The sequence below is a fragment of the Dasypus novemcinctus genome, chromosome 16 (genome assembly GCF_030445035.2).
Source record: "Dasypus novemcinctus isolate mDasNov1 chromosome 16, mDasNov1.1.hap2, whole genome shotgun sequence".
NCBI classification, from domain to species: Eukaryota; Metazoa; Chordata; class Mammalia; order Cingulata; family Dasypodidae; genus Dasypus; species Dasypus novemcinctus.
Window position 1 is genome coordinate 19,895,957 of NC_080688.1, and position 22,089 is coordinate 19,918,045.

The following is a 22,089-nucleotide window of genomic DNA, read 5'->3' on the forward strand; positions in this document are numbered from 1 at the left end:
TAAATGACAAAATGATGCTACCACTGTGAAACATGACCATCAATAATGAGAAATCAGGTATTTAATAGTATCATCCTGTAAAAATACTAGACTGAGGATTATGCACGAAAAGATCAATTTGCAATTGAAAATAAAATATATCCTTTGAGTGGGTGGGTTTTTACTATTAAATAACTCAGGTCAAAGACTAGACTTCTTGTAACCATAATAAAATGAGATTAGAAAGACTTCCTGCAGGTTGTAAGGGTGTAGAGATGGAGAATCTTGGATGTTATTTATGACAGTTTTAATCTCCTCAGTTATTTTAGATCCCTGAGGCAATGTTTAATAAGAAGCATTCAATATTTTCAAATATTTTCCTAAGGCAAAGTTTAAAATGAGAAGTTGTTCATATAAAATTCTGTTCAACCAGAAAGCAGACATGACTCAAGTGGTTGGGCACCTGCTTCCCACATGGGAAGTCCTACATTCAGTCCCTGGTGCCTCAAAAAAACAACCAACCAACCTAGCGAAGCTGATGTGGCCCAGGAGTTGAGAGCCAGCTTCCCACATATGAGGACCCAGGAGGAAAAAAGTTCTGTTTATCAAATATTTCAACAAGCAACATTTAGAAATGCTATAACAGAGACACTTGTGCATATTCTGCTGTACTCTTTCAATTGCACAACGTATCTAAGAACTTTTTAACTTTGTAAGGCAATGCACAAATGGATGTTTCCTTTCACAAAATCCTGTGCAGATGCTTTAATATCTCAGCAGCTCTATCAAAATTGGCAAGGGGATGCCAATTTTGATGAAGCTGCAGAAATATTGCATATATAAAAGCATTTTTCTTTCAAGCTGAACAAATGTAAGTAAATACTACAAAACGTTAATATCAGACAAAAAAGAAACATTGTACTGAGTGGTGGAGACCTGACACAGAATGCTGCATATTACAGGACTCCTTATGTGTAGCGTGGGCATTCTTAGCCTTCTTTGTTCCACGGACCCCTTTGCCAGTCAGGTGAAAACCATGGACCCCTTACTAAGTCCACAACATACTGTGTATTATTTAAGAAATATATCACATCTGTACCAATATGTCCCCATGAGAATAAAGTTTTGGTTTCTTAAATTTAAATTGATGCTCATGGACCCCTTGTTAAAAATCCCTTAACAGAGTAAATACAGATGAAATTAGATTGGTGGTTGTGTAGGGCTGGGAATGAATACTAGGCAGTGTGGAGTCTTTCTTTTTGGAGTAATTAAATTTTTCTGAAAGTTTTAGGTGATGAATGTACAATACTGTGATTATGCTAAAAGTGAATGATTGTACACTTTGGATAGATAATATGGTAGATGAATATATTTCAATAGAACTGCCTAATAAAAAAAACACTACTTGTGCAAGAATAGCCAGAAATAGCAGCTATGTACAGCAGGGGAAACACAGAAGGATCGAGAGGTGAGGAATTTTCTTATTTGTCTGTTTTTATTGTTATTATTATTACTGAAATAATGAAAATGCTCTAAAAATGATTAAAGTGACGAATGTCCAACAATGGGATTATACCAAATACCATCGATTGTACACTTTCGATGAATTGTATGCTTTATTAATGTGTATCATAAAATTGAATTGTTTAAAATTTAAAAAGAAAAATTGGCGTCCCCTAAACCTCAGGAAATAGGGGCCCATGCCATGAGTAGGAACATCTGAGGGGCAGAGGCCAGCGAGTTATAGGGTCCTGGCTTCCCAGCATTCCTTCCATGAGACCAGAAACCCCCAACAGCACTCCCACACCCTCCGCCCCCCGCCCGACCTCCCCCCTCCTTCCTCCCACTAACCTGATGTCAGCCCTCCAGGCCCTGGAATGATCCTTTTGGGTAGAGACCACGGCTGGCTGGCCACCACTTTGCAAGAAGAGACCTTTAAGGATTCTTTTTTGTTGCTTTTTAACAAATAAAAAGCAGTTCATTAACACAGAGGGTGCAGTAAAACCTTCTACAATTGAAAAGCAGTGGGGAAAAAGGCTATATGTTACTCTTTCTGATTTGACCACATAAAATTTACAAACTTTCACACATTTCTCCCCAATACATCAATCCATACATAAAAATAGTTACATAGTAAACAGCAATGTTGGTCAAAAAATTGCAATTCTTTGTTTGAATGAATGCAATAAAATAAAAAGAATAAAAACATTCAAGTTTGCATATACAGAAGGAAGACATGCAACCAGAAAGAGCAGTATTAAGGGTGAACCTGAATATATTTGTGGCTAGCACAGTCACAGATATTTTCAGGCTCACCAGTAATAAAATAATTTTGAAGTAAACTCTTTAGTATAAACTATATAAAACCCATTAAAAATATTTTTTCATGTGAAGAGGTATCTAGAGAGAGCATGCCATGAAGAGTGTACCTCAGAAACTAAGTCACAAGTTTGTCAGGTTAATGCAGGGTTTTTTTTTGTTTTTTGTTTTTGTCTTTATTTTTTTAATATTACATTAAAAAAAATGAGGTCCCCATATACCCTAATGCAGTTTTTACTACTTCTCATAAACTATGTTTTCCATAGGTTTAACCTAAGAGCAACTCTCTCATCCTTTGAGTTAAAATTTTACCCCAAATCTAGGACTGAAGAAGCCGTGTTCACGACTTCTTTGGATTTTCTAAGCACTCACTTGGAGTAGCAATTCAGCCTCCATCGTTATCTCCTACAAATTGCTATGCCTCTATTCCACAAAGTGGAGAAATGTGCTCTTTGATATGAGACCATGGCTTCCCTACTCAACACTGGGTGACATTTTTAATAGATGGAGAAACATAACTTAATGAACCTAAGAAACATAAGAGATTACAGTACTCGTGTCCAATACTTACATCCACAGAAATCTCCTAATTTTAAAATTCTGTACAAACTCTTTAAAAAAAGCAAGTAGATGAATAATAGTAAAGTAGATGAATAATAAAGACAATATAGAGAACATACAGTCATTTCCTCAGTCCAAATCCTGTTGTCCCTATTCTTTTCACTGTTTTATTTTTTCATTACAGCTCATGGTTTAATTTAGGGTTCATAGTTAGTGTTGTACAGTTCCATGGATTTTTAAAAATATTTGTTTTAGTAATATATATCTGTGTGTGTATATATATTATGTATATATATACATGCAACCCAAAATTTCCCTTTCAAACATGTTCAAATATATAATTCAATGCTGTTAGCCAGGTTCACAATACTGTGCCACTGTAACCACCATCCATCACCAAAATTTATCATTATCCCAAATAGAAACTCTACATACTCAACATTAATTCCCTATTTTCTACTCCCACCCTGTCCCCTCGTAACCTATCTTCTAGATTCTGACTCTACAAATGTGCTTATCATAATTATTTCATATCAGTGAGATCATACCTTGTACTTTTATATTTACCCTATTTCACTCAACATAATGTCTTTGATTCATCTATGTTGTCACGTATATAAGAACTCCATTCCATTTTATTCTGTTGTGTGTACATACCACATTTTGTTATTCATTCTTCTGTTGATGGACACTTGGTTGCTTCCATCTTTTGGCAATTGTGAACAATGTCACTACGAACATCAGTGTGCAATGTCTATTCAAGTCCCTGTTTTCAGTCCTTTGAGAATAAACCTGGAAGTGGGATTGCTGGTTTATATGGTAAAATGATATATAACTTTCTGAGGAACTGCCAAACTGTCTTCCATAGTGACTGAACCATTTAAAATTCCCAAAAGCAATGAATTAGTATTCACAGTGTCTAAGAATTAGGACATGGCTGCCTTTTCAGGACTTAAGGGTATGTGTGTGTGTGTGTTTATTAGAGAGTTCTGAGTTTATGATCATTCATAAAATGCAGGATTCCCCTACACCACCCCATCAACAACAGCTTGCATTGGTGTGGAACATTTGTTACAATTTGTGAGGCAAGCCATATTAATTATTGTGGCTTTCTGATAGTTTTAAGATAGGGGAGTGGGAGTCCTCCAATTTCATTTTTCTTTTTCAAGCTGTCTTTGGTTATTTGGGGTCCCTTACCCTTCTTAACACATTTTATCATTCAGACCTTCTATTTCCATATTGATCTGTCAAAATGTTCCATAGTTCTTATAAGTAGTTTTTTAATTATTTCTCCCTTCAATACTGTCAATTTTTGCTTTATATATTTGGAGCTTTTCCACTGGGTGTATATATATATAAATTGTTATGTCTCCTTGTTGAAATGTCCTCTTTAGCACTACATAATGACCATCTTTGTCCCTCTTAAGAGTTTTTTTAACATAAAGTCTATTTTACATACATATATACAATCTAAAATTTTCCTTTTAACCACACTCAGATATATAATTCAGTGCTGTTAATTACACTCACAGTGTTGTGGCACCATCACCACCATCCATTTCTGAAATTTTAAAATCATCCCAAATATAACTTGTGTACAAATTAGGCATTAATTCCCCTTTCACTATCCCCAAATCACCCCTGGCAATCTACAGTCTAGATTCTAACCCCATGAACTTGCATATTCTAATTACTTCATATCAGTGAGATCGTACAATATTTGTCATTTTATGTCCAGCTTATTTCACTCAACATGATTAATGCTTTCAAGGTTTGTCCAGGCAGCAGCATGTATCAGAACATTATTCCTTTTTATGGCTGAATAATATTCCATTGTATGTAAATATGACATTTTTTTAATCCAGTCATTGGTTGATGGACACTTGGGTTGCTTCTATCTTCTGGAAATTGTACATATATTAATGTGAAGATATCTGGTCCAGTCCCTGCTTTCAGTTTTTTTTGGTATATACCTAAAAGGAATTAGAGGTATAGACTCTCTTAGAGGGATTGTGTATGTGTAGGGTCATATGATAATTCTTTACTTGAAAAGCTGATAGGGCGTGCGTAAGTGTGACCCCTCTGATGACCTTCCGACTCTTTTTTGGAGACTCTTACACATGCCACAGCAGGCTCCTAGAGACAGCCAAAGTAGATACAACCCCAGGTACTGGTTCTCCTGAGGGCTACAGAGACCCATAGGTTCTATGGTCATGACAGATGGCTCTGGAATTCTGTGTCCTGTCAGTTGGCCCTACTTTGCAGTTTGTGTTCCTGAGTGTGATGGAGTTGGAATCAGATGTGACCTTTCTACACATACCTCTTCTGTTACTTTTGTCAGACCTGTTGTTGGTGCTGGGGTTGGTGTATACTCAGGAGACCTGAATCTCTGGACTGTCCATATGACAACTAGGCCCTGAGCCTCAGCAGAGTTTCAACTCCTACCCTCTGTTTTATTGGATTTACCCTGGTCAGCTGAAAGGGAGGTGAAGAAGGTCAACCACCACACCAGGGAGCCAAGAGTCCCTACAACGGCAAGCAGTAGAATTGTGTCCATCATCCTTGTGGAATCTAAGCTCCTTCTTGATATAGAGGTGGAGTGGACATAACCATCCCAGGGTCCACAAGATGGAGGAATATGGTATGGATTAGAGTGGGCTTACTGATATTCTACTATGGATCTACTGTGATTAGTAATGGAAGAAATTGTAGCATTGATGAGGAGAAAGTGGCCATGGTAGCTGCTGAGGGTAGGGAGAGGGAAGAAGAGATATGATGTGGGGGCATTTTCAGGACTTGGAGTTGTCCTGGGTGGTACTGCAGGGACAGATGCTGGACATTGTATGTCCTGCCATGGCCCACTGGGTGGACTGGGGGAGAGTGTAAACTACAATGTAAATCACTATCCATGTGGTGCAGCAGTGCTCCAGAATGTATTCATCAAATGCAATGAATTTGCCATGATGATGAAAGAGGTTGTTGATGTGGGAGGAGTGGGGTGAGGGGGGTGGGGGTATATGGGGACCTCATATATTTTGAATGTAACATTAAAAAAAAAATAGAGAGAAAAAACAAAACAAAACAAAAAAAAAACAAGCTGATGGGGTCCAGGAGCTAAAAGACTCATTTGCTTTACTCCCTCCTGACCTTCTTTGTTGGCCTCAGTAAACGTTGGTGCTGGCTGTGAGCACTGCCCTCAAGTGTACTATCGGTTGGAGAGCCCTTGTTTAAAGGATATAAATTGTATGCCCTTCATAAATGACACGACTAATGAATAGATCCATGTCCATTTAGCCACCATAACCTTCCTGACATAGACTGAATTGTGTGCCTAATTTAGACAGGTTTTTAATTTTAATCTACATTCATTTGGGTTTGAACCCATTGTAAAGAGGATATTTAGTAAATGTTAGTTTAGTTAAGGTGTAGTCCAGGTGAATGACACTGGGTTTAAATCTGGATTTCTGGAATCCTTATAAAGAGAAATAAATGGGACATCAGAGTCAGAGAAAGCCACAAGAAGGAGGCAGAAGCTGGAAGCCAGCGGGAACAACAACAACAAAAAGACAGAAGACATCGCCATATGATGGGACATTGCCAAGGCTGCTGTCAAACCAGCATCAGAATGTTTCTGACCCCAGGAGGAAACATGCCTTCTAGCCACCCTAACAATAAGACAATAAATTCCCCGTTTTCAAATGCCCTGTTGTGTGGTATTTGTCAGAGTAATGGCACTCAGTCAGTACACAGGTAAAAGTATGGAATTTTAGATCCGGCAGCTCAAGGTTGTCTCTCTCAAGTCCTTATTCTGAAATTAAGAGGATCGGGTCCCAAACAAGCATCTTGAGAGTATCACCAAGGAGCTGAGTGAAGCACCAGGCCCAGGCTCAGGCCCAGGGGCCCCGCTGTTCCTTAGACACCCTGTAAAAAGTCCAGCAGCACATAGAGTAGCAAGCATAAGGCCTTCACAGCAGGACAGACAAACTGCCAAACCTCTGTTTTTGGTATGTCAAATATTGACCAGACCAGTAGCCCTTCTTTTATGAAGCAATGAAACATGTATTTTCCTTGCAATATTATTATTATTATAGTAACTCACTTTTTAACTCAAATTTTTAATTGGAACAGGATTGTGTGCTCGGTATCATAGACACACAAATGGACAAGAACGTTATGGCCTGAGGTTCATGGAGCTCACATTTAATGGGAGCAGAGTCACACGTGGAATTTCCATTATGGTGGGAAATAGAGAAGTGCTGAGTGCAACTGGGATGCATTAACTAAATTCCAAGCATATGAAAGGAAAAGGAGCAAGAGCTCACTTTCCCTCTCCCAAAATAAACGGAAACCCTCATGTGTTTCCAGAAGCATCTTGCCAGAAGAAGCACTCTAATTATGATTACTAGTGCAAATGTAATTGGTAGCAGCCAGTGCGCTGTTCCCAAGCAAAGTTCATGCCAACCTCACTTTCCATCCCCTTTCAAGAAGAGTATATTCATATTCCAGGGAGACTTGCACCAGGTCAGCTCTTGCTTTCTAATTATAGTGTGAAATATCATTAGTCCAGAGAGTTATGAAAAATACATCACATGATAAAATCTGATTACTTTTTTCTCCTAGCATTAAGACAATGTTCTAGGTGTGGGTAATGTTTTAAGCTATTATAATATAAAATGAGAACATAATAAGTTAGTTTGTAAAATAATATGCTTTTATATTATCTGATGATCTTACTAAAAATGACTGGATATATTATGTTCCTTCTAAGACTTAAGAGTAGAATTTCAACTCCTATTTATTATTCTGTTTCCACACACTAACAATAAAAATGATAAGGCATTATACAAATATTTATGTTTTGACTCGCACATAATGCTGACCTTTTTCACGGTTGATAGAGTCTTTAAAAACAGTCAGAAAACTATCCACTTACAATAGGAAAATACTTGACTCTCTAATGACTAAATGGAAACTATCCGTGGCCTGATAAGATTCTTAGTTCTAGGTCTGATGTGTATCTTAGAAGACAGGACATTAGTTTGCTGGGATTGTTAGGGCAAGACTATTAATGAGAAACAATAATTTATAAAACATACACTGAATACCTTTCCAAAACAGTAATCCCGGGAAATTAAGATAGGAAATGAAACTTATGTTATTGTGTAGTTTTAGGTATAAATTACAATACACATCAATCTTACTCAAAATCTTATTTAAATGATGCTTAATAGATGTTCAAATGCCATTTTAAGATCATGTATTTGAGTGTACAGTAATGTTAAAATTTCTGAGTATCAAAGTTTAATTATTACACAAGAGCGAATCAATAATTTCTGTTTCAAAAACAGTATTTGTTTGCTTTCCTTGTTTCCTTCCAGCATTTCTTGTTCTAAAAATTTGTAAAAAATGTGCAGAAGTAGAGCAGGCAATTCTGACTGGGTCACAGAAATAAAGAGCAACTTTATTTTCTTCTATTTCTTTTCTATTTGGAAAACAGAACTAAACACAGTCTTTAAGGTTTGTTTTTGTCTGGATGATTAAAAGTTTTAGTATGTATTAGTCTCTTAAGATTTAACAGAGGGGTGCACATGTAGCTCAGTGGCTGAGTGCCTGCTTCCCATGTATGAGGTCCTGGGTTCAATATCAGGTAGCTCTTGGAAAAAATGGAGAGCGGTTGTTGCCCAGTGGTTGAGTGCCTGCTTCCCAAGATCCCAGGTTCAATCCCTGGTACTGTCTATAAAAAAAGATCCAACAGGAAAGAAAAATTAAAATCCTAGTGAAGGACTGTGTTTTCCCACATTTTTTCCTCTGTTCTTCCAACATAAATTCAAAGCAAAAATAGAGTCACATAAAAATTTTAACATTGGCTTTTTTTTTTTTTGACGTCTCAAAACTTAGTAGATGTTCAAAAGTTTTACATAGATCACTGGTCACTGTAAATGTTTTTAGTTTAATACAAATCGTGATCTCACAGATTACTTGTACTTAAAGGTCCATCTTTTAAAAAGGACCTAGTTTTCTAGATTGCTTAGACAGAGTTCAGTGCCTTGTTCATATAAGCAGGCAGAAAACAGATGACTCCCAATTGAACTCCATGAAAGTCATGTTACTGTGGCAATCACAGCCTCTAAAATGTATTCAACGCATAACACACTTGTGACCACACCTGCACACACACTCATACACACACATACCACATACCACACATACCACATACCACACATGGAAACACACAGAATTAACAATCCCCTCATCAACACTATTGACAGCCCAGAAAGCCTAAATACTTGTATATTTGAATTCTAAAAGAAAAATGTCTTGAATTTAATGAAAAAACAAAACCAAAAACAACTTAAGCCTTCATTATTGAATCTTCTATGTTACGTCATTCTTCCATGAAAAAAAGTAGGAAAGTTAATTGGGGAAAAATGAAAAATGAAACATAGAAAAACTTGGTAAATCAATCTGTTCCTGATTTGGTTTATGAAAACTTCTATATAAAGAAAGCAAATACATAGAAAATAGGCAAATAGAAGGAAAAAACCTACCGCACGGGGTTGCTTACCACACCATTTTTAAATAATTAACTACTGGAAGCAATGCAACATCCAGTACTAGAAATCTCTCTGCTTGGTATGCAGATTTTCACTTAGTCTCTTGTGTTCAGTGCAATTTTAAAGCCTATGGGAGCAATTGATGCCCTTAATTCCAGGGCTTCACTGAATCAACATATCCAGAGAGTAAACCTCCCGTCTTCTGCAGTGAGGAGGAAATACGGACTTCTGATCATTTTATACACAGACTTAAGTTTATCCTCCTATTTTCACCCGACCTGTTTCACCACAGGGTACCTGATGTCTCCAGTTCCGAGTCCTGAAGGGATCAGCAGTGTAAAGCAGCATGCCTGTGCTTCTGCCCCTGCCGCTCAGGCTTGTGTTTTCTACCACTTGCCGACAAGTTACTAGTCATATACTCACATTCTTGCTTTCAAAATGATAGAGTTTGTTTCTCCTTGTCTCTTCTATTTGTCTTTTTGCTTCAGCCTTTTAAATTAATCACTTTACTACCATTTCAGTGAAGTTATGTGGGAAAGCAGAAGTAAATGTCCATGTTCATTATTGGAAAATGTCTCATAAAATTCTGAGACTTATTTTCACACCCCATTTAATCTAATGTTCTAGATCCTTTAGAAGAAAGTACTTGTGTGCACGTGTTGTGTATTGAGGGATGAGCACTGGGTTTTGATGTTTAGTGAAGTCTAAATTTTATGATTTAAAAATTTTTTAATCCCAAGTATAATTTTCCTTATTCTTTCCCCTTATATTTTTAATTTAAGTCTTAAGATCCTTTTTTTGCAAAAACATTAAAACTTTGTCAAACCAAGTGTATTTTCAACTAATGTATAGAACCAGCCTTAACTGGAAGTTAAAAATAATTTTTCTAAATAAAATAGAAGTCTACATTCTTTTTGTCAAACATGTTTGCACCCCACCTCAAAAGAGTAGAAGAAAAGAAAACAGTCAAAATGAAGAAACATTTTTAAAATGTAAAGATTTTTATAGCTCTGGAAGACAGAGGATTATAAATAAATCTAAAATCATTTCAGTTTTTATCCCCCATTTCTTTCCTATAGTACATACACACGCTCTCACATATGTCCATTTATGTTTGTAATGCAAAAAATAGAATCAACAGATGTAAAATGACAACTTTATTCATATGGTTATTTGTTTATTCCAGACTCTCTTAGAGGCAAATAACAGAAACTCATCACAAACTAACTGTAACCCAAAAGGTAATTTGTTTGATTATTGGGGCTTTTCAATACCTTGTTTAGCTCTAGGTATGACTGTTTAAAGGCAGGGTATCAATGATATTTTTAGGGCTTTAACGTTTCCTCATTCTCTCTCTCTGTCTTTCTCTCTCTCTATATATATATACACATACACATGCGTGCATATATAAATGAATTTCTATGTATTTGTATATGTATATATAATTATACTTTTTAATATAAATTTTATGCTAAAATTTATATAAAAATATATTTTTGGCAATAATACTTAAGCATCCAAACAGGTATTATCATTTAACATAGTCCTTGCAGGACACTGATTCATAGAATGAAAGAATGGAACATTTTTATAATTTTTCATTCAGAATTTCTTTCTGGTAGTGTAGATTAGAGCCACAAAAGGAAAATATTGTTTGCATTTTATAGTTGTAGGATATTCACTGGTCCCAATGTGATATTTGTTTCCTTAGGGACATCTGAGATTGTTAGTCTGCTTAGCATCTGCAATCCCATGTGTGTTTGGGATTTTCCTACTTTATTAACCACAGTTAGAGGCAGAGAACACCTTACCTAATTAGGGATGAAAGTTCCAGATACTTGCTTTCCTAGACTCCCTTGCAGCTAGGGCATCATCAAGTGAGAGACACTCCACAAATAAGATTTAGCCTTGGAAGCAGAATCCAGTTACTCAGAGAGTTTTGGCCTAGGAATCTTCTTTGAGTTTGAGTTTCAAGGACAGTCAGCATCCTGGGCCAGTGGTGTGTTGATGGTACAACCTTAGCATATTTTGCTTAGTGGGGATGGTGGGGATGTCCTCACTAGATGAGTTGTGCCATGGGGCTGTGATCTCAATCCTACCCATGTTCCATAGAACCTGATTCTCCATCCATTCTCATAATTTAGCAGTCTACACAATATCATCATATGCTCCTTCCCTGTCAAAATCAAACTGAGTAAGTTTCTGTTACTTGCAGTGATGCCCCATGATGGCCCACACTGCCTCTGTTTTCTTTTCTATACTTCTATATCAACATTAACTCCTGTTACTTGAATCTTCTGGTATTAGCTGGAAAGAAGTTTGGGGTGAAGAGGTGGGGAGAAGAGTGTATGACCTTATGGAGCACAGAGAGAGCCCTGCTGGAGGTCATCTGTACGGGAAGGGGGAAGTGATGAATGGTTGTGGATTCATCATGAATCCAAAAAATTAATAAAGAAAGATTAACACCTCACAAGAAATTGCACAGCCCATGTGAGAGCGAGCGCACCTCTGTGTATGACTCCCTTCCCCAATATCTCAAAAACAAGAAAGCAGAGAAAAAAAATAAGGTTACAGTGGCTGCCACCAGCTAAGGGCCCATAACCACCCACTCCCACAGTGGCCTTGAGGGGACTGGGCTGGAGTTACCTCATCCTGCCTGTACCCCAGCCCATGGAGGTCCACACTGTCAGGGAAGGAATGCGAGGAAGCAGAGAGATGGGGGAGTAGAGTGAGGGTGGGAGGAAGTCCTGTGTGACACTATGTGGGTTAATCACAGCTAAGGATATCCCCCAGGGAAGAAGAGTGGTGGGGAGGGTGCTTTCAGACAGAGGCTTTCCTGGAAGGGAGAAGACTCAGTGTACTGTCATCAGGGAGAGGAGTAGCCAGAGCCGCCTCCTAATGGACTGGAGACCCCTACCCACTAACAGGTTGGGTTAGCCACTCTTTCTTCCCTGGAAGGCTGTGGGAGGTGATGACACAGGCTCTTCTGAGGAGGACAAGACCCCTTGCACAAAAGCTTGGAGAAGACATACCCAGCTCCGAGGAAGGAGGCAGAGCAGTCAGAACCCCTCACCTTCACCACTGTGTCAGAGAGCAGCTGCCGTCTCCACCTGCTCAGGGCTGCAATGGAACAGGTCCACAGATGCCCAAGCATGAAGCTCAGGGTCCTGAGGTCAGGGACAGGCCACCTTGATGGTTTCCTTGGAAGGGAAGGAGGGAAGAGAGGGTAGAAACCTAAGTGAGCCTTGGGAAGGCTAATAAGGAATTGAACCACCAGACCTGAAAGTGTTCCAGCCTGAGTCAACCTCCCAGTAAATCCCAGAAATCCTATCTCCCACTTTCTCCATGGAACTGGAGAAAAAGTGGACTGTGAAATTTTTGTTATTATATATTTTTATAGTTTAGACAAATTCTCTGTACAACCTGTTTTGTGGGTGTAACCTGGAAATTCTTCTCCTCCACTTCCTTGGACCCTTGTAGGGGCAAAATAGGAAGGGTAATTTCTGGGCAGGGAAAGAAATGAAAGACCCAAAACCTCTATAAGCATTAGGTCCAGGGGGTGAGGAATTTCATCTATGACAACCAGCTTCCCTATGTTTTTACCCTCCAACTTTCACCACTCTTTCAAATAAGGACCTACCAGGGAAAGCCAAATAAGCTCCCCAAACAACGACATAAGATATTTTTATTCTGCCTCCAGCTTCACTGCATAAAACCTCCTTTGGGAACATACCTGAGACTTCTTGCTGTGCCCTATAAAGCTTTCCCATGGTCCTGCCTAACTTGGGATCTTTGCCAAACACAAGAGATGATTACTGATTGCTGACTATAAGCTGTAGCCAGCTTTGAATAATCAGACTCTGGTCTCACTTGAATTCTCTTTGTTTCTCCAGATTCAGCTCCACTCTACTAGAAACAAAGGTAAAGATGGAGAAGGCAGGAGATCAGAGCCACAGGTGGAAAGCACTAGCCCAGTTTCTACAGCCACAAAGGTGGGGATGAGTGGCCACCTGGCAGTGAAGGTCTGCAGCCCCACCTCTGGTTTCCCAGGCAATTCCATTCAACATTTGAAAGCTGAAGCTTCTTGGATAATTTGGAAGCAATGATTTGAAAGTCATGGAAGTGCAAATATAACCCAAAGGTGATCCCCACCGAGACCCGACTGCAGTATCTGCATATCTGTGTCCTCGACTGCCTGAAGTTCTCCAGCCCGGCATGCCGTACATGCCCAGCAGCCTAAAATTGTTGTTTGGCTCCAACTTAAAACTGTTTGTGCCTAGGAACTTCTCATCTCAACCCCCAGTAGTGGTGTTCCTGAGGGCTATGGAGACACCCAGGTCCTGTGGTCATGGCGGATGGCTCCAGAGTTCAGTGCCTGGCCAGTGGGCCTTGCTTTGGAATTTGTGCTCCTGATTGTGATTGGAGTTGGACTCAGATGTGACTTCTCTACACAGGCCTCTTCTGTCCCTTTTAATGAAGCTGTGGTTGATGTTGGGGTTGGTGTATGCCCAGGAGACTTGAATCTCTGGGCTATCCATGTGTCAGCTGGGCTCTGAGCCTCAGCAGTGTTGCAGCACCTACTCTCCAGTTTGTTGGATTACAACCTTCTTTTAAGGCTCCATGGAGCTCGTGATCTTCATCCTCTATGGAAAGTCTCCTGAAAGCACCCTGGCCTCTTAACATTTGTGTGTGTGTGTATGGTAACTGTCTCTGATGCCCATCATGTGAGGTGGGAGCATCTTCACTCACTAGTTGCTTTCAGGTTCAAAATCAGAAGTTCTGGAGTGCTGGATACTGGCTGGGATGGAAAGTCTTTGCCATTCTGGAAGAAAGCCAAGGCCAGTCCTCTCCAAAATCAAGGATTCCTACTTTGATTTGTGCTGGTGTTGAAGTCACTGTTCTTTGAAGAAATAGGAGTAGTTTTCTCCCTCACCCCATTTGTCTAGGTTTTCTTTTGTTGCTTGTGCTTTTGATATCATCCATGGCTAAATACAAGGTCATTGAGATTTATTCCTGGCTTTTCCTCCAAGAGTTTTATGAATGTAGGTCATATGTTTAGGTCAAGGATTCATTATAAGTTAATTTTTGTTCATGGCATAAAGCAGGCATCCATTTTCATTATTTTGTATAAAAATGCAGTTGTCCCATAACAATTTCTTGACGAGATTATACTGTACCCATTGAGTGGACTTGGCTCCCATTACAAATATCAAATACCTGTATGAGTAATTGGTATATACAAGATCAGTTCTATTCCTTTGGTCTACATGTGTGTCCTTAGGCCAATACAACAAAGTTTGGATTGGTTTAGGTTTGTAATAAGGTTTGAAATATGGAATTGTTAGTCCTCCAACTTGGTTCTTCTTTTGCAATTTGCACCCCTCCATCCTCCACTGAAGAAAGTCCTCCTGTCCCTGCATGCTGCAGTGCTTGGTCAGCCTGTAGTGCTTGGTCAGGTCCCACTTGCAGCCAAGTACATTTAGCACCTAGCAGATCTCTGCATCATCTCTTGGAACCTCAAGGTTTTCTTCCTCCATTTAAAGTTCTGTGAGCATGGCTGTACCTCCTGGTCAGTGAACATCTCTCCTTGGTATTTCCTCTCTCTTTGGTCATGCTTCCTGAAGGCACAACTGAAGCATATATTGCTGTGGATAAATTTCATGAACCACCTCATGGTCCCTTGCCAGTCCTGGCTGTTGCCAGAATTTGAGGCTGACCTCACCCTACAGGGCAAATTCTGCTGCTTTCCCCTAACTTGGTGTTATACCCTGTAGATTGAATTTTCCTTGGAAACAGCTGAGTGGGAATTAGTTCCTTCAGGGTCTCCATTCCCACTGCAATTGATGTGGGCACAGGGTGAGGCCACAGGGCCAATGTAGGGGTCCTCCCAGTGTTTCCCCATGGGTCACAACCCTGAGGCCTGATTGGGCTACTTTATGTCCATCAGTGGTTCCTGGGGCAGGTGGGGCAGGGCTAGGGAGTCTGGCTGAAGCAGAGGGCTTAAGAGGCTCCAAAAACTGGTGTGCTTTAGCTTTCTGTTCTCAGAAGAGGGGAATTGCAGGGTCAAAAGGTGCTGGTGGAGAGATTGCAGCTGGAGGGCACAGGGGAGGGCTTCTCCTCCTGACCTGGCAGGGGTCTGGCAAGAATGTGGGCCATGCTCCAGGCCTTCCTCCCTTAATTCTAGTGCCTCCCAGGGCACGTGAAATCCCTATATTTCTGAATGTTTTAAAATAAGGCATCAGCGGGGAGAATTGTGGGTTCAGTGAATCTCACTGCATGGGCTTGGCAAACAGACTGTGCTGTTTCATCCGGTGTGAGGAGGGAGTGTGGCTGTTTTCCTGATCAGGAGATGTCTGAGTCTACAGGTTAATAATAGGGGCCTCCTGCTCCCATTTGTTGCAGCCTAGCAGCAGATAGGTTGCCATGACTTCATCATGCTTTTCATGAGTCAATGATACCTTGATCTCTTCTATGCTGTATCCCATGGACACCATCAGTGCTGTCCTCTGGGAGTCATAGTAATCTGGGAGGGGCTCAACATAGGGCTTTATTTCTTAATGTTCATAGCCCACATTTCCTCAGGGATTGCTTACCATATGCTGTAGTGTTCTTCTCTTATAAGGGACTATGTTAAAGCATTTTTTAAATCAGGTTTACACAGATCTTGGACAGGTACAATGGAACACAGAATTCCCCACTGAGTACCTGCTCCTGCAGGTCCTGGAAACTGTGAATGAAAAGATAGATCCCCATTCACCATTGTTTAGAGAATGACTCCCGGCCTCCAGACATTGACAGAGGACCCATCATACATTACTCCCTGGAAGATTTCTGGGGAAGTGTAACGGAAACTACCACACGAGTTTTCCAGCTTCTTATCACTAGTAAATGTGCTGTTGCTTATGCCAAATCTGCAAGTTTTGCATTCCAGTCTGCACCATTCAGCAGGTTTTCTGTCTTTAAGTCACTGGCTAATACACTTTTGGTGGCCATACTGCAGATCAGATACTGCCTGACGGAATTTGGCTTGGGCTTCTCATTCTTCCAAAGGGCCTGGAGTCACCAGGTATTCAAAGTTTTCCCCTTCATTAGTGTACTCCATAATGAGAAAAAGTATTTTGTCATTCTCAATGACTTCAAAAACTTGTTTATATTTGGAAGTTTCAAGGCCATCAATATTTTCCCCTTTCAGGAAAGCATGTGGAGGCTGATGGAGTTATGCTCATTTTTGGTGGGGGGGAGGCGGTGATTTTGATGGCTACCTCATGGCCAGTGAGGGTATGCCATGACAATTTCACTTTGGAAAAGCCATTCTTTACAATGGTTCTGAGGAACAAATAGTTCCCAATGTGGGTTGTCTCCTCAGAACACATGGTTTCCAGTTTATTGTCACTGGTAAATTTGCAAGTTTTATATTCCTTTCAGCATCCAAAACCAGGTTGTCTGCTTTCAAGCCTCTGTGTGAAACACAATTCTGGTGACAATACTGCATGCAGAGCAGATATTATTGTCAGTTGGACTTTTGTTTGGGTTTCTTGTTATTCCACAATGTCTTGAGCTCTCCTCTACTAGCATCCTCCATAATGAGATAATGTTCGTCATTCCTGATGGCTTCAAATATCTTGTTTATATTCGGATGTTTCAAGGTCTTCATTATGCTCACATCTTGGGAAAGCATGTGGGGCTGTTTTTTGTGGTTGATTTTGACTGCTACATCACGGTCACTGATGATATATCATGCCAATTTCACCATGGAAAAGCCACGCTTTTCAACGATTCAGAGGAACTGATAGCTCCCAAGGTGGGGCTCCTCCTCAGTACACATGGCTAAGAAAGCCTGAAGCATGTTGGATTTCTGCTTGGCTAGAGACCTGGTGTGCCTAGGTAGACTTTCAAATGGGAAGATATGGTGACAAATAGGTCAATATCACCAAGAAAGCAAACTCTTCTAAAGTCTTTCTGAGTAACTGATTTTATGAAAAATGAAATCAAATACTAGAGAAAAATAAAATTGAATAAAATAAAAAAGTAAACATAAAAGAATACAAAAAATAATCTCGCTCTGCTTTGTACAATCATCTCTGACAATGGGTGGTTGTCGGGCTCCTTAACTGCCTCTAACTGTCCCCTCTGCAGGAGTCCCCACCCCTTTGAACCAGCCCTATTCCTCCATACTATCCTAATGTCTCCATATACATTTTTCTTCACTACCAGTCAACTAACCTTAATCTTCCTGGATCACTACCTCAGGCATGGCTTGGGTAGAGACCAGGGTCCCCACAGACTAGAGGCCAGTAAGGCATTTTAGAAAGTGAAGAGGCCTAACTGAATGTAGAATGTGTGTCCTTGCTTATTCAGGACATACACAAAATCTAGGCTGAAGGTAACAACAGAGCAAAAGAGTCATTCAAGAGGAGCAGGTCATTGCTTCCATCTCCAACCTTCAACAAAAGTATCTGATATCCTCATAGTAGAGATACACAGATGCCCAGAGAGAGAGAGAAAGCAATTACCTTCAGCTCACTGCTATCTCACCTGCTTAGGTGTGTGTTAACTTCAATACAGACTTTGTGGACAAAAGACTCAAGCATTTAGGAATATTCTCCTATAAGCACCCTTTTAGACAAGGCCAAATTGGCAATCAAAGTGTGGAGCAACAGTGAGATGAGTGACTTTGTAAGGAAGACAATTGAATGATCCATATACACATCTCCAAAAGTGACAAATGATTGAGAAACAACTCACTGTCAGGCGCTGTGCTCAGTAGCATGGATAGGACACAGCAGAGACCCAGTTCTTGCTCTCTTGGTCATATAGAGCAGAGGCTGGGTAATGAGAATGAGGGAAAAATATATGACATATAGAATACAAAATGACATAAGTACTATTTTTAAAAATTCATTTACATGTAAAAGGGGTTAATTTTCCATTTAAAAAGCAGAGGTTGGCAGACTAAAAGATTAAACTGTAGATCCCAAAACACTAATGTGTTGAAAGTGAAAAAATGGAAAATGATTCTCCTAGCAAATAGGAAACCAAAATGAGTTGTGGTGTCTATACAAAAGAATATAGACTTTAAGACCAGTATATTTACAAAATGAAAATATACATACATAGGTAAAAGGAAAAGGCATAAAGAATATATGACAGTTATGAACACATAAGCACATAGCAAAGAAGGAATAACAGAATTGGAAGCAGAAATAGACAGCTATAGAAGAATAGACTTCAATATTCTATATTTAGGAAGGTCTAGAGCTACTAGACAGAATATTAACAAGGAAACACAGGACTTAATTCAACACTATAAGCCAACTATATGTAAACCAAATAGAGTAAAATACATTCTTAAGTGCACATGGTACTTTCTTCAAGAAAGAACATATGCTAGGGTACCAAAAAAAAAATCTCAATAAATTTAGAAAGACTTATGGTATATAAGAATTTTTTTAATCACAAAGAGATTAAGCTACAAACCAATGACAGAAAACAGGAAAATTCACAACTATGTGAAAACTGAAAGATACCTAAGGAGTCAAAGAAGAGTGTAAGAATGTAAAATAGAAAATACTTCGAGGAGAATAAATATGACAAAAATTAGCAAACTTGTGGAAATCAGGGAAAAGAATGCTCAGATAGAAATTTATACACGTAAATTCCTGCGTTTAAAAACAGTTAAAACACTTGCCCAGGTTAGCTAACAAGGAAGTGAGGATCCCATCCATCTGCCATGTAAGATTGAAGCCCCCTCTAAGAGGTGGAGTGGGAGTAGCAATCCCAGAGTCCTCAGGATTGGGGGATAAAATATGGAATAGTGTGGACTTACAGTATTCTACTATAGAATTATTGTGACTCTAGCAATGGAAGAAATATCATTCATGTGGAGACAGTGGCCATGGGAGTTGCTGAAGGCAGGGGGAAGGAAAAAGAGGTGAGATATGGTAGCATTTCTGGGACTTGGAGTTGATGTTGCAGGGACAGATGCAGGACATTATATTTCCTGCCATAACCCACTGAATGGACTGGGAGAGAGTGTAAACTACAATGTAAATTTTAATCCATGCTGTGTAACAGTGCTCCAAAACGTATTCACCAAACGCAATGAATGAATGCGCCACACTGATGCAAGAGGTTGTAGATGTGGGGAAAGTGTGTGTGTGTGTGTGTGGGGACGTTAGGGAGTGGAGCATACGGAAATCCCCTATATTTTTTAATGCAACATTTTGTGTGATCTATCTTTTAAAAATAAAAAAACAAAATATAAAACAAAAAAATTGTTAAAACAATGATCTCAAATGAATCCTCTAACTTTACACCTGAGGAAACAAGAACATTAACATGAACTCAGAGCTAGCAGAACTAAGCTCTTTTGGGGGTGAAGGTGGCGGGTGCCCCTGGGCGCAGGACTAGGGACACTCCTTGCAGGCGCCAGCCCGGGGGAAGTGCGCCCTCCTAATCCCGCAGGCCGCCGGCGTCAGGCCGCCGCTCCTCCTCGGCCGCTTCCCCCTCGCCCACGCGCGGAGGCGCTTTCGGGTGGGAGCCGCGCGGCCAGGCCCAGAAGCGAGTGCGGCAGGGGCGTGGGCTGCCCCCACCGCTCCTCCCTTGGGCCTGGGCCCGCGGCAGCCGCCTTGAGCCTCCTTGGCCTCGGCTCCGACTGCTGCCGCCTCACCCCTCGCGCCCGCGGGCCGCCCGCGTCTGTCTGGCCCGCTCGGCCTGCACCACCCTCGGGAGGCAGCGCGCCCAAGCAGCCGCCGCCACGGGCTGAACCCGGAACGGCAGAGACGGAGGAGCAGCGCCAAGAGAAGGCTGAAGGCGCAGCGCCAGGCCAACAAGGAAATGGAGAAGCGGGTGCAGAAGGAAAAGCAAATCCAGGCATCAGGGACCACCGCTGCAGGGGAGTCTGGTAAAAAGCACCATTGTGAAGCAAATGAGGGTCCTGCATGTAAATGGCTTTAATGGAGAAGGTAGGGAAGAGGGCCTGCTGGCTGCCAGAGAAAGAGCAATGGTAAGAGGGCCACAAAGTGCAGGGCATCTAAAACAGCCTGAAAGAGGCCATTGAAACCATCCTGCCGGCCCTGAGCGACCTGGTGCGCCCTCCCTTGTGCAGCTGGCCAACCCTGAGCACCAGCTGAGAGCACTGTGTCCTGAACGTGAAGCATGACCGTGCCTGGCTTTGACTTCCCTCCCGAGTGCTAGGAGCACTCCCGCTAGTACCAGTGGCTTGACTGTGCCCAGGACTTTCTGAACAAGGGTGATGTCCTCAAGGAGGCCGACTATGTGCTGAGGGAACAGGACCTGCTTCTCTGCTGCATCCTGACTTCTGGAATCTTTCAGATTAAATTCTAAGTGGGCAAAAGTGAACTTCCACATGCTCTATGTGGGTGGCCAGTGCGATGAATACTGTGAACCCAGTGCTTCATCGATGTGACAGCAGTCACTTTCCTCGTCCCCAGCAGCAGCTACCGCATGGTCAGTCTGGAGCAGGACCAGATCACCCGCCTGCGGGAGGCACCGAATCTCTTCAAGAGCATCTGGAACAATGGATGGCTGCACTCTGTCCCTGCGATTCTGCTCCTCAACAAGCAAAATCTGCTTGCTGATCAAGTCTTTGCTGGAAAAGTGAAGACTGAGGACTACTTTCCAGAGTTTGCATGCTACACTACTCGTGAGGATGCTACTTCAGAGCCTGGAGAAGCCCCATGCTTAACCTGGGCTAGTACTTCATCCACGATGGAATCCTGAGACGGGCACTGCCAGTGGAGATGGACGCCACTACTGAGAGCCCACTTCATATGCGCTGTGGACGCCGAGAACATTCTCCTCTTGTTCATTGCCTGCCGGAACATCATCCAGCACCTGCATCTTCGATGGTACAAGCTTCTCGAAGAAGGAAACCCCTAAATTTAATTAAGGCCTTAAGCACAATTAATCAAAAGTGAAACATAATTATACACCCAGTTGTTTGTCCACCATAGGGCATATTTAAGAATGCAACCTTTCCTTTCCCCTGAGATTTTTTGAAACTCCATTTTCCCTTCAGCTTGCTTTAAATGTTCCAAATTTAGAAAGTTTTAGGCAGTCTGCAAGAAGAGAAAAGGATGAAAGGGCCACAAAAGTTCACTTTCATTTTCAGTAAATAAAACGACAACAGCAAACAAATAAATAATGAAACATTGTTTTGTGCAACATTAAAAAATCAGAATAAATATTAAATGTGGGCGAGCAAAAAAAGAAAATAAGAAAGACCTTTAACAGACTGAATCAGTAATAAAAATCTTGCCAGCAAAGAAAATCCAGAAGATGACTTCACAGGTGTTTTGTATAAACATTTAAATAATTAACATGAATACATTTCAAACAATTCCAAAAAAGAGAGATGAGAGAAATTTTCTAACTCATTTCATGAGGCCATGAGTAACCTGATAGCAAAGATTCCACAAGATAATTAAAGACTAATAGTTATTTTGAATTTGTATGCAAAATCCTGAACAACACGCCTGTAAACTAAATCCAACAGCATATTTACACGATATACAGCAGGACCAAGTAGGATTTATCCCCAAAATTCAAGAATGGTTCAATATATAAAAATCAAGGAATAAAAACATAATGCTATAGTGATTAAAAAGCTCTGGTTATGGTTAAAAAAAAATATAATATAGTTGGAACAGAATAG

General features: G+C 40.6%; 1 long non-coding RNA gene and 1 pseudogene across 1 annotated transcript in view; both read left to right on the top strand.

The window, feature by feature from the left end:
• LOC131273626 (uncharacterized) overlaps positions 1–13,764 on the top strand; it is a 30,363-nt gene extending 16,599 nt beyond the window's left edge. Inside the window, exons 2-3 of the long non-coding RNA XR_009180874.1 lie at positions 10,600–10,654; positions 13,307–13,764. This is a non-coding gene — a long non-coding RNA (uncharacterized lncRNA). The remainder of the gene's footprint in view (positions 1–10,599; positions 10,655–13,306) is intronic.
• A 3,240-nt stretch (positions 13,765–17,004) lies between these two features.
• LOC101421289 (guanine nucleotide-binding protein G(s) subunit alpha-like) lies at positions 17,005–21,314 on the top strand (annotated as a pseudogene).
• The last annotated feature ends 775 nt before the right edge of the window (positions 21,315–22,089 follow it).